This window comes from Artemia franciscana, chromosome 6 (assembly GCF_032884065.1).
Source record: "Artemia franciscana chromosome 6, ASM3288406v1, whole genome shotgun sequence".
NCBI classification, from domain to species: Eukaryota; Metazoa; Arthropoda; class Branchiopoda; order Anostraca; family Artemiidae; genus Artemia; species Artemia franciscana.
In genome coordinates this window covers 36,685,435-36,700,838 of record NC_088868.1, presented here as the reverse complement: position 1 = coordinate 36,700,838, position 15,404 = coordinate 36,685,435, and the positions used below count along the sequence as shown (strand labels likewise).

The 15,404-nt window shown below is 31.4% G+C and overlaps 1 protein-coding gene and 1 long non-coding RNA gene across 2 annotated transcripts in view; one reads left to right on the top strand and one right to left on the bottom strand.

The window, feature by feature from the left end:
- Positions 1-15,404, bottom strand: part of LOC136028377 (uncharacterized) — a 24,466-nt gene extending 9,062 nt beyond the window's left edge. Inside the window, exons 1-2 of the long non-coding RNA XR_010617822.1 lie at positions 15,252-15,404; positions 8,078-8,185 (exon numbers count right to left, since the gene is read on the bottom strand). This is a non-coding gene — a long non-coding RNA (uncharacterized LOC136028377). The remainder of the gene's footprint in view (positions 1-8,077; positions 8,186-15,251) is intronic.
- Positions 3,535-15,404, top strand: part of LOC136028376 (uncharacterized) — a gene marked incomplete in the record, with an annotated part of 76,736 nt that continues 64,866 nt past the window's right edge. Inside the window, 1 exon segment of the mRNA XM_065706176.1 lies at positions 3,535-3,660.

Here is a 15,404-nt window from a genome sequence, read left to right as displayed (position 1 = left end):
TTATGCTAAAGTATTTTTAGAACCCCTCATATGCGTAATAATCTCTATTCGTTTTAAGTTTCAATGCTACTTCTTCCTTTCATTTGAAAAAACGTTTTCATGTTTATTTTTCATTGTTTTCTTATAGTAATGCTAGAGAATCCTGCGCCCTTGTCATTGAATTTTTCTTCCCCCATGACAGATTCCTCGAAGGAAAGATCCTCCAGCATAGCCCTCTCTCCTCAGCCCCTCCCCCCCAAACAAAATAAAATCCCCCTGAAAACGTCTGTACACTTCCCAATAACCATTACTATATGTAAACACTGGTCAAAGTTTGTAACTTGTAGCCCCTCCCCCAGGGATTGTGGGGGAGTAGGTCACCCCCAAAGACATAGTTATTATGGTTTTCGACTATGCTGAACAAAATGGCTATCTCAAAATTCTGATACGTTGACTTTGGGAAAAAAATGAGCGTGGGAGGGGGCCTAGATGCCCTCCAATTTTTTCGGTCACTTAAAAAGGGCACTAGAACTTTTCATTTCCGTTAGAATGAGCCCTCTTGCGACATTCTAGGACCACTTGGTCGATACGATGACCCCTGGGGAAAAGAAAAAAAAAAAAAAACAAACAAACAAATAAACACGCACCCGTGATTTGTCTTCTGGCAAAAAATACAAAATTCCACATTTTTGTAGATAGGAGCTTGAAACTTCTACAGTAGGGTTCTCTGATACGCTGAATCTGATGGTGTCATTTTCGTTAAGATCCTACAACTTTTAGAGGGTGTTTCCCCCTATTTTCCTAAATAAGGCAAATTTTCTCAGGCTCGTAACTTTTGATGGGTAAGACTAAACTTGATGAAATTTATATATTTAAAATCAACATTAAAATGCGATTCTTTTGATGTAGCTATTGATATCAAAATTCAATTTTTTAGAGTTTTGGTTACTATTGAGCCGGGTCGCTCCTTACTACAGTTCGTTACCACGAACTGTTTGATAACCCAAAAAACATTTTTCAATCAAAATTCTAGGAAAAAAGATATTCTTCAGGGGAGGGACGAGAATCTGGGGGGAGAGGTAAAAATCTCTGGATTGCACATGTTCCCTAAACCCCTCCAAGTGAAGCCAATGAAGAACAAATATAATTAATAAATAAATTATCATACTGAATCATGCTCTGTTATTTAATAAAACACATTAGAAGTAAGTGATAAAAAGATCGAAATTATTATTTTGTCATGAAATGAACATTAGCTCGTTACTAAGCACGTCACTCGTCAAATTATCACTCTTATTTGAATTAAGGGGTTGAAAATTAAAAGTAGTAAGGACTTCAAAATGAAAATAGTTTTGCCCCCTCCCCACCCATTTTGCATTCATCTAAGGTCTATGCATGCTTGAAAGTCGGAATGTTTCTCATGGTTGAATATAAATTATTTAATTTTTAGGTTGCACCACATTTTTGTTAGTGTTGTCACGTTGACCTGTGGAAATAGATTAGCAAAACTATTTTGTCAAGTTTGACTATTTGGCTATCGTCTGTAAGTATTCAATTATCAACTTCATTGATTCCCGAGGACAGAACCGTTCCTAAGGTTGGTGGCACCTGGAGAGAATTAATTAGAGCGGCCCCTTCTCGAGTCAGCTAAAAGCAAAAAAAGGGGAATCAAAGTGAAAATTTTTATCAAAGGGAGTTGCTCCCTAGCCGTGGCACCCCATCCACAGTGCCCGTGGACGTTGCCCCCCCCTTTTTTCACCAGCTCTACCCAAAGGTAATTATAACTTCAAGTGGTAGCTACACCTTCTTGCATATACAGATGGAATATTAGTTCGAAACTTGTAAGACGTTCCTAAACTTCGGGAACATTTGATTAGACTATACGGCTAAAATAAATCCTAGAGACGTCCGAGGGTGATTAAATGAAACCGAGTCGGCGCACAAACTATTTAAGAATGATAATTTAGAAGTGGTCCTAATATAAGGGCTGCCAACAGAGACGTCACTAGCCAAAATGCAGGAGAGGGTAGCAATGCATTTTATAGACCGGCTAGTCGTTTTTGCCGACTGATTTAGGATGTATTGCTAATGAAATTAATTCATTTTTCTTTTACCGACCGAGATTGGTCCTATTTGATTGATTTGAAGCCACATATCTGTTTTACCTAAAAACAGAGACAAAAGTTGAGGAAGTAAAATAGCCGCGGTTCAAGCCACTGCTTTACCAGCTCAATTCCCCCCCCCCCAAAATTTTTCCCTCTAATTTAGCGACAAAATTTGTGATGGGACAGATCAGGGCCATATTCAGAATTTTTCAAGGGGATTGGAAGAATGTAATTATTGGAGGGGGAGAGGAATCTATATATATATATATATACATATATGTCGGTGGGACAGGTATATATATATATATATATATATATATATATATATATATATATATATATATATATATATATATATCTATATATCTATATATATATATATATATATATATATATATATATATATATATATATATATATATATATATATATATATATATATATATATATATATATATATATATATATATATAAATATACCTGTCCCACCGTAAATTCTGTCGCTAAATCAGAGGATTTTTTTTTTGGGGGGGGGAATTAATTTGACTGGCTCCTAATATTCTTCAGCTGGCCATGAAATCCACAAATTTTAACATCATTATTTTATTTTGTAAAAATAAATCTAGCTCAGTTTTTAGTAAAGCGCTAGTTCTTTAAATTCTTACAACTATAGAGAAATATCAAAAGTCAATGTTACGAAAATCTTAGCGCGTCATGGTTTTCTTATGTCCTGAAATCGGTCTATTCATCTGTGTAGGATTCCAAAAAGTATTTTCCATTAGTAGCAATTAATACCTCCTTTCAAATTATTAAATAAATGTAGATTCTGGAGAGGGTGGTATGATCCACCCCTCCTCATCATAATGCTCTTCCTATATAAAAGCAAAATCTCGAAAGAAGCCTATAAAAGTGTGTCATATTGGTATTTTATTTTTCATATGTAAAAGCTGAGATCCCTGTTTGATATTCAGTTCAGTATTTTGCCTGAAACATCGATTTTATACTCGAGTATAAAAGGAACTCGATGAACATCGAGGAACTCGATGACTTTCTAAATATGATAAACTTTGGTAACTTCTGCATGCTTCAATAATCTCCATTATTGATGTCGAAACTCGAGTATAGTGAACTCTATGACTTTCTAAATATGAATAGTGAACTTCGGTAACTTCTGCATGCCTCAATAATCTCCAGGATTCCATTAAGCAACAGAAAAAATAATACTACCTATTTTATTATTTCAGCCTGGGGAGTTTTAAGCATAACAAAATCTTTTTTACTTGAATGCCAAAAAGCCGTCAATTTGAAAGTGTCAATTAACAAATTGGATTCGATTCTATAATAAAGTAGGCTTTCCCGTGCCAGAATGAGGATTTTGGAGAAGATTTTTGCTAAGAGTACATACTGCATTTTTGAACCTCTAACCTTGACTCATAAGTTTGGACTTCACTGTCTCCGATTAAGTATAGCTCTAATACTGGAACGATACCAACAGGCAGTAAGTCTGTTCAAATCTTTGGTGTGAAGTCGAAGTTACCGGGATTTTCTGGATTCTTTTTATTTCGTAAGGAAGAAGGTAAATTTATTGTAATAATTTGTCATTCGATTAGGTGTTAGGAAATACATAGATATTGAAGGTAGGGGGTGCCAAAGATCTAGATTAAAATATTAGGGGGGGGGGGCAATGTCACAAAGGCGCCAATAATTGACCAAATTGACAAGTTTATTTAAAAAAAGAGAAAAACATATGAGGGCGCAAGAAAAATATTGGGGGGCCCGTGGTCTCCCTTGCTCCCTGGTTTCGTACTTTCGGGTTCCATTTTGACCATCCAAAAAATATGACACACTATGCGCAAGAGCCTTTCGAATAATTTCAGTTTGATATTGCTATGCTATTTTGGGCCTATAAAAAGGGTATATATTATATATTATATTTTGTATTTTTTATATATTATATATTATATTATTATTATATTATTATTATTTTATTATATATTATATATTATATTTTTATATATATATATTATAATATATATATATATATATATTATAATATATATATATATATATATATATATATATATATATATATATATATATATATATATATATTTTATTTTGAAGAAGAATAGTTCAAATAGACGCCTGAGGTGATGGTTTCTCAGGCATTATCAATCTATACAGCATGGATGATAACTATATATCACTCCTTAAGAAGCGAATCTGACCAAGTCTGAGCAATTTATTTTTAAGCTTCATTATACTGGATTGACGAAAAAACTGAACCATTGACCTTGATTGAGCCAAAAAATTGCAAAATTTTTACCATCCAAAACCTAATCTTTCTAAGCCCCCTCATCTAAGACTTTTTTAAGATGACACTACTACTAACAACTCATTACAGCTCAAAGACGCCTGAATCCAACAAAATACGAATACCCCCCCCCCATTCACCTAATCTGTTCAAATATTTCCTTCCACTCTTGAGGTTCTAACTTCCTTTAAGATTTTTTCATGTGACTCCTCCCACACCATTTGAGAGGTCATGCTTTTTGTGTGACTTCCGATGGATGACCTAAAAGGTCACGAAATGGCTAAAACTTTGATGTAGCAAATCCAAACAGCCCATCGCGTAGCAATAACAGGTTTGCCGTGAAATGTAGGGATATAGATATAGATGTAAATGTAGAGATATACATATAGATGTCGTTTAATGTAGAACTATACTAATCTCCATTTTTATACTATGGTGGCAAAAATAATAAGAACTTCCAGTGCGGATAATACACTTAACGAAATTCTATAAATTTACGAGAAAATTTCGGAAAAAAATAATAGGCAAAAACGGTATTTGTCCAGCGGGTCCAGTAGAGTTTCTCTATCGCTTTATTGTTGTATTTACTCTGTTAAAAACGATTTTGGGATGCTCAATCTGGAAATAATAATCGGGGTGCAACTACTTTTCTTTGTAAGCTAACACTCACCCCTGTATATTATTAGCACAAAAAACGTGTCTAACAATAAAAGTACCTAAAATAAAAAAATAAATAAATAAAAAAAAATAAATAAATAAAGAGAATTTTAGATGAAAGCTGTAATAAACTGCCTCGTCATAAATGACAAAAGTAATTGTGCATATTTTCGAGAAAGAATTAATAGGCCTAGATATCTAACAGAATAAGGAATTTACCCTTATGTATAGAATTTCTGAAGCAAATCCTCCACTTTCGTCTATCAACCTCGAACTATAGCGTTTTTTTCTAGTTGTAGTTAAAGACATCCCATAAATACCTGGCCCAGAACTGGTCCAGAATTTTTTTTAACTTTGATTCCAAATTTCTTTTCCTTTTTTTTCACTGTTTTTATACTCGTGGTCTAAAGGAAATTAAATAATTTTTTGAAACAGAAAATAAGGATCAGCATCAAAACTTCAACGCACACGAATTATAACGTATATGACGGCGTTTTCCCCTCCTTAATACCTCGTTCTTTATGCTAAAGTTGTTTTCAGAACTTTAAGAAAGGTCATTATTCTAATTAAATGGCCTTTGTGTTTCAGAACCCGTTCTTAAAGAATTAGGAAAAAAAAATTCAAACTTTAGCATGTAGAGAGAGGTATTAAGGAGGGGTAGCCCCGTCGTGAATGGAACAATTTCTGTTTGTTTTAACTTTTGATGGTGCTCCTGAATTTAGTTGAAAAAACTTGTTTTTCAAAAATTCAATTTCTGATCGTTTTAAATAATGCCAAGAAATCCGGCTCCCCCTCCATGGAAAATACCTTCCTCCCATAAAAAAACTTATTTATGGAAAGTTATTCCCACGTGTGATACCCCCCCCGTCAGGAAAACTTCCCCTAGACTATTCCATTCTATTGAGAAATTCCTCCCGGAAAATTTCTCGGGGACGATTCCGGATTGAAAATTTTCTTAGCACGGTTTCATTTGAAAAATAGTTTAGTTTCTGATTTTTTGAAAATCATGCAGGAAATCCCTCCTTCCTGGAAAAGTTTTCCCATAAATACTCCACCCCTAGTAGGAAATTACTCCCGCAAAACATTCCCCCTGGAAAATTTTTCCTGTTGACAACTCCCCATGGAGAATTTCTCCCGTGGGGAATCCCATCCAACGTTAAAATACCCTAAAAAATTCAAAACAGGAAAAATGTTGGCCAGACAATTCCCCTTAACATCTCTCCAGGTAAAATACCTTCCTCCATGGTAAAACTGGGTTGGCAAAAAGAAAGTAAGACAAATGAAAATAATTTCTTATAGGAATTCTGACAAATTCCCCCAGTGTAATATTTTACCTGGAATTTTTGTCCCCAGAAAATTCCCTTTCCGTAGAAAATTTTACCCGTGGAAAATATCCCCAGCAGAAAATATATTTCTATCTCATGAAAATGTCTGTATACTTCCCAATAACAAATACTATGCGTAAACAATGAACAAATGAACCTTATCCCAGGGGTTTTGGGGGGTCAAGTTGTACGCAAAGGCATAATTATTAGACATTGCAACTATGGTGAACAAAATAGCCATCTCATAATTTGGCCAGTCGACTCTGCGGAAATAGAGGGTTGGAGGGAGGCTAATTGCCCTCCAATATTTTGGTCATTTAAAAAAGGCACTAGAACTTTTAATTTCCGTTCGGATGGTCCCTCTCGTGATATCCTACGGCTATTGGTTAAATGCAAACCCCCTGGGAAAAAACACACACAAAAAAAATAAATAAACGTCCATCCGTGATCTTTCTTCTGGCAAAAAAAGAAACAAAATTCCATATTTTTACTGATGGGAGCTTGAAACTTCTTCGATAGGGTTCTTGAATACGCTAAGTCTGATAGGTTGATTTTCGTTAAGATTCCTTGACTTTTCAGGGGGGTTCACCCCCTTTTTGAAAATCAGGCAAATTTCCCAGGCTCGTAATTTTCGATGGATAACATTAATATAAGAATTATTATATTTGGAGTCAACATAATAAGCTGATTCTTTTGATATATCTATTGATATAAAAAATGTTTTTAGAGTTTCAGTTTCTATTGATTCGCGTTGCTCCTTACTTACAGTTTTGCACATAGGGTTTTGCACACGGGACATATCTAACAATCTGGAACTCAATTTTTGTGTTGGAAATGGTACGCGAGGGAAATGACTAAATTATTTATATTCACAAGAACCTGGCAGATCCAAGGAAAGGAATGAAAAATAATGGAATAAAAATGAAAAAATAAATAATAAATATATATTTTTTTATGAATTAATAAATATTAAAAAATAAGGAATGTAAAAATTACTTTCAAAGCTAAGTCTTAAGTTTTTCTCAAACTGTAAGTAATAAACCAAATATTAACTGAAACTCTAAAAATTGGAATTTGATAATATTCGATGCATCAAAGAATTTATGCTGATTTCAAATACTTGAGATTCATTAATCTTAATGTTACCCATCAAAAGCTACGAGCTTGAGAAAATTTGCCTCATTTTCGAAAAAAGAGGGAAACACCCCTGAAAAGTCAAACGATATTGGTAAAATCACACCATCAAACTCAACATATCAAAAATCCTAGTGTAGAAGTTTGAAACTTACATCTAAGAAAATGTGGAATTTTTAATTTTTTTTCCATAGCAAAGGTGACGGATGTGTGTGTTTTTGTTTTCCTTGGATGATCATATTTAACCAATGGTCCTGGAAGATCAAGAGATGGCTCATTCGGAAGGTAATTAAAAGGTCTAATGCCATTTTAAGTGACCAAATACATTGTAGGGCAACTAGCCACCTTTCCCCCAAAACAAATCCAGTCCAAATTTTGAGACTTTTTGCCACAATTCCTTAAGAAATACTGCTCAACCCTAATGGCCATTGCAATTTTAATGTGTACTGTTTTTAAAGAGCCTTAAGACTTTAGCGTAAAGAGCAAGGGTCGAGGAAGGGGTAGCTTCAATCATATACGAATAATTTCAGTCGAAAAAAACTTCAATTGAAAAAGAAGCTTACATTTTTTAACAGGTAGGGAAAGTCCAAGCTCTAGTCTACAGGACAGAGGCACCAAAAATTAACAGAATCAGAAAGCTCCTTCAGGTAGACTGATTAGGAGAATGCCACCTACGAAAAGTATGTATGAGACATTAGAATTAATGACAAATAGGAGCCGGAATTTCCAATTCATTAGATGGATAAAGTTTAAAAATATAAGAGATAAAATCCCCTTTGGATACTTGTTGTATTATCCAGAACACTCTCAAGAAGTTTGCTATATTTGATCTGAGAAAAACTGGTTTTTCTTTCTGTAATCGGTTATAATTAGCTGAACCTTAGTGAAAAAACTATGATGCAGGTATATTTTAAATAAATATTTAATATATAGAATTGGTTAGGTTAGGTATTTAATACAATGTTTTCTGGATGGCCTAAAGTAAAATAGTTCAGAATCAAGATTCAGGATTCTTTATTATTTCATCTATGAATTTAGATGAAATTGTAAAAGTAGATATTGTAAAAATATGCAAAAACAAACACAAATTCATACTTCTGGTCCCATAAAAGACAACATTTGAAATAAAATGCCCATGAAGTACAATACTTCAGAATTGAGATACTTCTAGAGAACTCATTTTAAGAACTTATTTTAAGATGTCATTAAATAAAATTGTTCAGAATCAAGATTCAGGATGAAGATTCTTTATTATTTCATCTATGAGTTTAGTAAATAGATATTGTAAAAATATGCAAAAAAAACGTAAATTCGTACTTCTGGCCCCATAAAAGACAAAATTTGAAATAAGTTGTCCCTAAAGTAAAATAGTTCAGAATCAAGATACTTCTCGAGAACTTATTTTAAGAATATTATTTTAAGATGTCCCTTAAGTACAATAGTTCAGAATCAAAATTCACGATCAAGATTCTTTATTATTTCATCTATGAGATTAACTAAATATTGTCAAAATATACAAAATCAAACACAAATTCGTACTTCTGGCCCCATAAAAGACAACATTTGAAATAAAATGTCCGTGAAGTACAATACTTAAGAATCGAGATACTTCTAGAGAACTTATTTTAAGATATCCCTAAGTAAAATAGTTCAGAATCAAGATCCAGCTGCAAGGTTCTCTATTATTTCATCTATGAGTTTAGATGAAATTAAAAAAAAAATATTGTAAAAGTATGCAAAAACAAACATAAATTTGTACTTCTGGCCCCATAAAAGACAAAATTGTAAATAAGTTGTTCTTAAAGTTAAATAGATCAGAATCAAGATTCACGATCAAGATTCTTTATTATTTCATATATGAGTCTAGATGAAATTGTAAAAATAGATATTATAAAAATATACAAAAACAAACACAAATTCATACTTCTGGTCCCATAATAGACATCATTTGAAATAAAATGTCCCTACAGTACAATACTTCAAAGTCGAGAAACTTCTCAAGAACTTATTTTAAGAACTTATTTTAAGATGTCCCAAAGTAAAATAGTTCAGAATCAAGATTCAGGATCAAGATTCTTTATTATTTCATCTATTGGCTTAACTAAATATTGTCAAAATATACAAAAACAAACACAAATTCGCACTTCTGGCCCCATAAAAGACAAAATTTGAAATAAGTTGTCCCTTAAGTAAAATAGTTCAGAATCAAGGTACTTCTCGAGAACTTATTTTAAGAATATTATTTTAAGATGTCCCTTAAGTACAATAGTTCAGAATCAAAATTCACGATCAAGATTCTTTATTATTTCATCTATGAGATTAACTAAATATTGTCAAAATATACAAAATCAAAGACAAATTCGTACTTCTGGCCCCATAAAAGACAACATTTGAAATAAAATGTCCATGAAGTACAATACTTCAGAATCGAGATACTTCTAGAGAACTTATTTTAAGATATCCCTAAGTAAAATAGTTCAGAGTCAAGATCCAGTTTCAAGGTTCTCTATTATTTCATCTATGAGTTTAGATGAAATTAAAAAAAAAAATATTGTAAAAGTATGCAAAAACAAACATAAATTTGTACTTCTTGCCCCATAAAAGACAAAATTGTAAATAAGTTGTTCTTAAAGTTAAATAGATCAGAATCAAGATTCACAATCAAGATTCTTTTTTATTTCATATATGAGTCTAGATGAAATTGTAAAAATAGATATTATAAAAATATACAAAAACAAACACAAATTCATACTTCTGGTCCCATAATAGACAGCATTTGAAATAAAATGTCCCTACAGTACAATACTTCAAAGTCGAGATACTTCTCAAGAACTTATTTTAAGAACTTATTTTAAGATGTTCCAAAGTAAAATAGTTCAGAATCAAGATTCAGGATCAAGATTCTTTATTATTTCATCTATGAGATTAACTAACTATTGTCAAAATATACAAAATCAAACACAAATTCGTACTTCTGGCCCCATAAAAGACAACATTTGAAATAAAATGTCCATGAAGTACAATACTTCAGAATCGAGATACTTCTAGAGAACTTATTTTAAGATATCCCTAAGTAAAATAGTTCAGAATCAAGATCTAGCTGCAAGGTTCTCTATTATTTCATCTATGAGTTTAGATGAAATTAAAAAAAAAAAATATTGTAAAAGTATGCAAAAACAAACATAAATTTGTACTTCTTGCCCCATAAAAGACAAAATTGTAAATAAGTTGTTCTTAAAGTTAAATAGATCAGAATCAAGATTCACAATCAAGATTCTTTATTATTTCATATATGAGTCTAGATGAAATTGTAAAAATAGATATTATAAAAATATACAAAAGAAAAAATATACAAAATATACAGTCGAGAAACTTCTCAAGAACTTATTTTAAGAACTTATTTTAAGATGTCCCAAAGTAAAATAGTTCAGAATCAAGATTCAGGATCAAGATTCTTTATTATTTCATCTATGGGCTTAACTAAATATTGTCAAAATATACAAAAACAAACACAAATTCGCACTTCTGGCCCCATAAAAGACAAAATTTGAAATAAGTTGTCCCTAAAGTAAAATAGTTCAGAATCAAGGTACTTCTCGAGAACTTATTTTAAGAATATTATTTTAAGATGTCCCTTAAGTACAATAGTTCAGAATCAAAATTCACGATCAAGATTCTTTATTATTTCATCTATGAGATTAGCTAAATATTGTCAAAATATACAAAATCAAACACAAATTCGTACTTCTGGCCCCATAAAAGACAACATTTGTAATAAAATGTCCATGAAGTACAATACTTCAGAATCGAGATACTTCTAGAGAACTTATTTTAAGATATCCCTAAGTAAAATAGTTCAGAATCAAGATCTAGCTGCAAGGTTCTCTATTATTTCATCTATGAGTTTAGATGAAATTAAAAAAAAAAATATTGTAAAAGTATGCAAAAACAAACATAAATTTGTACTTCTTGCCCCATAAAAGACAAAATTGTAAATAAGTTGTTCTTAAAGTTAAATAGATCAGAATCAAGATTCACAATCAAGATTCTTTATTATTTCATATATGAGTCTAGATGAAATTGTAAAAATAGATATTATAAAAATATACAAAAACAAACACAAATTCATACTTCTGGTCCCATAATAGACAGCATTTGAAATAAAATGTCCCTACAGTACAATACTTCAAAGTCGAGATACTTCTGGAAAACTTATTTTAAGAACTTATTTTAAGATGTCCCAAAGTAAAATAGTTCAGAATCAAGATTCGGGATCATGATTCTTTATTATTTCATCTATGGGCTTAACTAAATATTGTCAAAATATACAAAAACACAAATTTGCACTTCTGGCCCCATAAAAGACAGTATTTGAAATAAAATATCCATAAAGTACAATACTTCAGAATCGAGATACTTCGAGAGAACTTATTTTAAGAACTTATTTTAAGATGTACCTAAGTAAAATAATTCAGACTAAAGATTCAGGATCAATTTTCTTTATTATTTCGTCTATGAGTTTAACTAAATATTGTCAAGATATACAAAAACAAACACAAATCTGTACTTCTGGCCCCATAAAAGACAAAATGTGAAATTAGATGTCTCTAAAGTACAGTAGTTCAAAATCAAGATACTTCTAGATAACTTATTTTAAGATGTCCCTAAAGTACAGTAGTTCAAAATCAAGATACTTCTAGATAACTTATTTTAAGATGTCCCTAAAGTACAGTAGTTCAAAATCAAGATACTTCTAGATAACTTATTTTAAGATGTCCCTAAAGTACAGTAGTTCAAAATCAAGATACTTCTAGAGAACTTATTTTAAGATGTCCCTAAAGTACAGTAGTTCAAAATCAAGATACTTCTAGAGAACTTATTTTAAGATGTCCCTAAAGTACAGTAGTTCAAAATCAAGATACTTCTAGATAACTTATTTTAAGATGTCCCTAAAGTACAGTAGTTCAAAATCAAGATACTTCTAGATAACTTATTTTAAGATGTCCCTAAAGTACAGTAGTTCAAAATCAAGATACTTCTAGAGAACTTATTTTAAGATGTCCCTAAAGTACAGTAGTTCAAAATCAAGATACTTCTAGAGAACTTATTTTAAGATGTCCCTAAAGTACAGTAGTTCAAAATCAAGATACTTCTAGAGAACTTATTTTAAGATGTCCCTAAAGTACAGTAGTTCAAAATCAAGATACTTCTAGAGAACTTATTTTAAGATGTCCCTAAAGTACAGTAGTTCAAAATCAAGATACTTCTAGAGAACTTATTTTAAGATGTCCCTAAAGTACAGTAGTTCAAAATCAAGATACTTCTAGAGAACTTATTTTAAGATGTTCCTAAAGTACAGTAGTTCAAAATCATGATACTTCTAGAGAACTTATTTTAAGATGTCCCTAAAGTACAGTAGTTCAAAATCAAGATACTTCTAGAGAACTTATTTTAAGATGTCCCTAAAGTACAGTAGTTCAAAATCAAGATACTTCTAGAGAACTTATTTTAAGATGTCCCTAAAGTACAGTAGTTCAAAATCAAGATACTTCTAGAGAACTTATTTTAAGATGTCCCTAAAGTACAGTAGTTCAAAATCAAGATACTTCTAGAGAACTTATTTTAAGATGTCCCTAAAGTACAGTAGTTCAAAATCAAGATACTTCTAGATAACTTATTTTAAGATGTCCCTAAAGTACAGTAGTTCAAAATCAAGATACTTCTAGATAACTTATTTTAAGATGTCCCTAAAGTACAGTAGTTCAAAATCAAGATACTTCTAGAGAACTTATTTTAAGATGTCCCTAAAGTACAGTAGTTCAAAATCAAGATACTTCTAGAGAACTTATTTTAAGATGTCCCTAAAGTACAGTAGTTCAAAATCAAGATACTTCTAGAGAACTTATTTTAAGATGTCCCTAAAGTACAGTAGTTCAAAATCAAGATACTTCTAGAGAACTTATTTTAAGATGTTCCTAAAGTACAGTAGTTCAAAATCATGATACTTCTAGAGAACTTATTTTAAGATGTCCCTAAAGTACAGTAGTTCAAAATCAAGATACTTCTAGAGAACTTATTTTAAGATGTCCCTAAAGTACAGTAGTTCAAAATCAAGATACTTCTAGAGAACTTATTTTAAGATGTCCCTAAAGTACAGTAGTTCAAAATCAAGATACTTCTAGAGAACTTATTTTAAGATGTCCCTAAAGTACAGTAGTTCAAAATCAAGATACTTCTAGATAACTTATTTTAAGATGTCCCTAAAGTACAGTAGTTCAAAATCAAGATACTTCTAGATAACTTATTTTAAGATGTCCCTAAAGTACAGTAGTTCAAAATCAAGATACTTCTAGAGAACTTATTTTAAGATGTCCCTAAAGTACAGTAGTTCAAAATCAAGATACTTCTAGAGAACTTATTTTAAGATGTCCCTAAAGTACAGTAGTTCAAAATCAAGATACTTCTAGAGAACTTATTTTAAGATGTCCCTAAAGTACAGTAGTTCAAAATCAAGATACTTCTAGAGAACTTATTTTATGATGTCCCTAAAGTACAGTAGTTCAAAATCAAGATACTTCTAGATAACTTATTTTAAGATGTCCCTAAAGTACAGTAGTTCAAAATCAAGATACTTCTAGAGAACTTATTTTAAGATGTCCCTAAAGCACAGTAGTTCAAAATCAAGATACTTCTAGAGAACTTATTTTAAGATGTCCCTAAAGTACAGTAGTTCAAAATCAAGATACTTCTAGAGAACTTATTTTAAGATGTCCCTAAAGTACAGTAGTTCAAAATCAAGATACTTCTAGATAACTTATTTTAAGATGTCCCTAAAGTACAAGAGTTCAGAATTAAGATTCTTTATTATTTCATCTATGATTTTAACTGGATATTGTCAAAATATACAAAAACTAACACAAAATACAAAAATAAAAGACACAATTTGAAATAAGATGTCCTTAAAGTACAATAGTTCAGAATTAAGATTCTTTATTATTTCATCTATGATTTTAACTGGATATTGTCAAAATATACAAAAACTAACACAAAATACAAGAATAAAAGACACAATTTGAAATAAGATGTCCTTAAAGTACAATAGTTCAGAATACAAGTTGAGAGGGGTTCTGACCCTAGAATTTGAACGCAATTAATAGGAGCACGGAAAGTCACATTCTCCCAAAATTAAACATATACTTCAAACTTTGTGCAAGTTAGGATTATCCAAAAATGTAGTAATACCAGGTTTCACTAGAATCGTCTCATTCCTTTTAACTCTTTTATTTTTAAACTTCATTTTAATGATTGAGAATGACAATAACATTGCTGAATTCCACCTTTTGAATATTTGACATGAGGAAAAATGTTCATTTAAAATGGTGTGAACTCAATTAAAAATGGGTAAATTGAAGGGGTGACCTAGGTGGGGCCTAGAACCCGTGTTCACACTGTGAAAAGTATAAAAATGAGACCAAATTTGATTTCCAAGGACCGGTTTTAATTTTGAATGTAGGGATGGAAAATGTAAAAAATGTGCAATATTTGATGTTTAAAATGATGCAAATTGATGGGGTGAGATGGATGGTCCAGAAACCCTATTTTCTATACTACCGACATGAGGAGACGTTGGGTACTATGTTTTACAAGCCTTAAAATCTTTGTTAAAAAAGCCATCCGGTAGTTTAAATCCAAAATGGAATAAAAATTTGCTATTCTGTTCTGTTCACAAAGACCAACCATTTCACCTTATCCTTTCTCCTGACTTTCTAAAACAAGGTCCAAAATTTCCCCTGTAGAAAATGAAAAACTGGGTATTCCATTTTCTCGTCTCTTTGGATCTTTAGAAACTGTCGAATCTTGCTTGTGGCTATCGAATTTAAAAGTCGATCC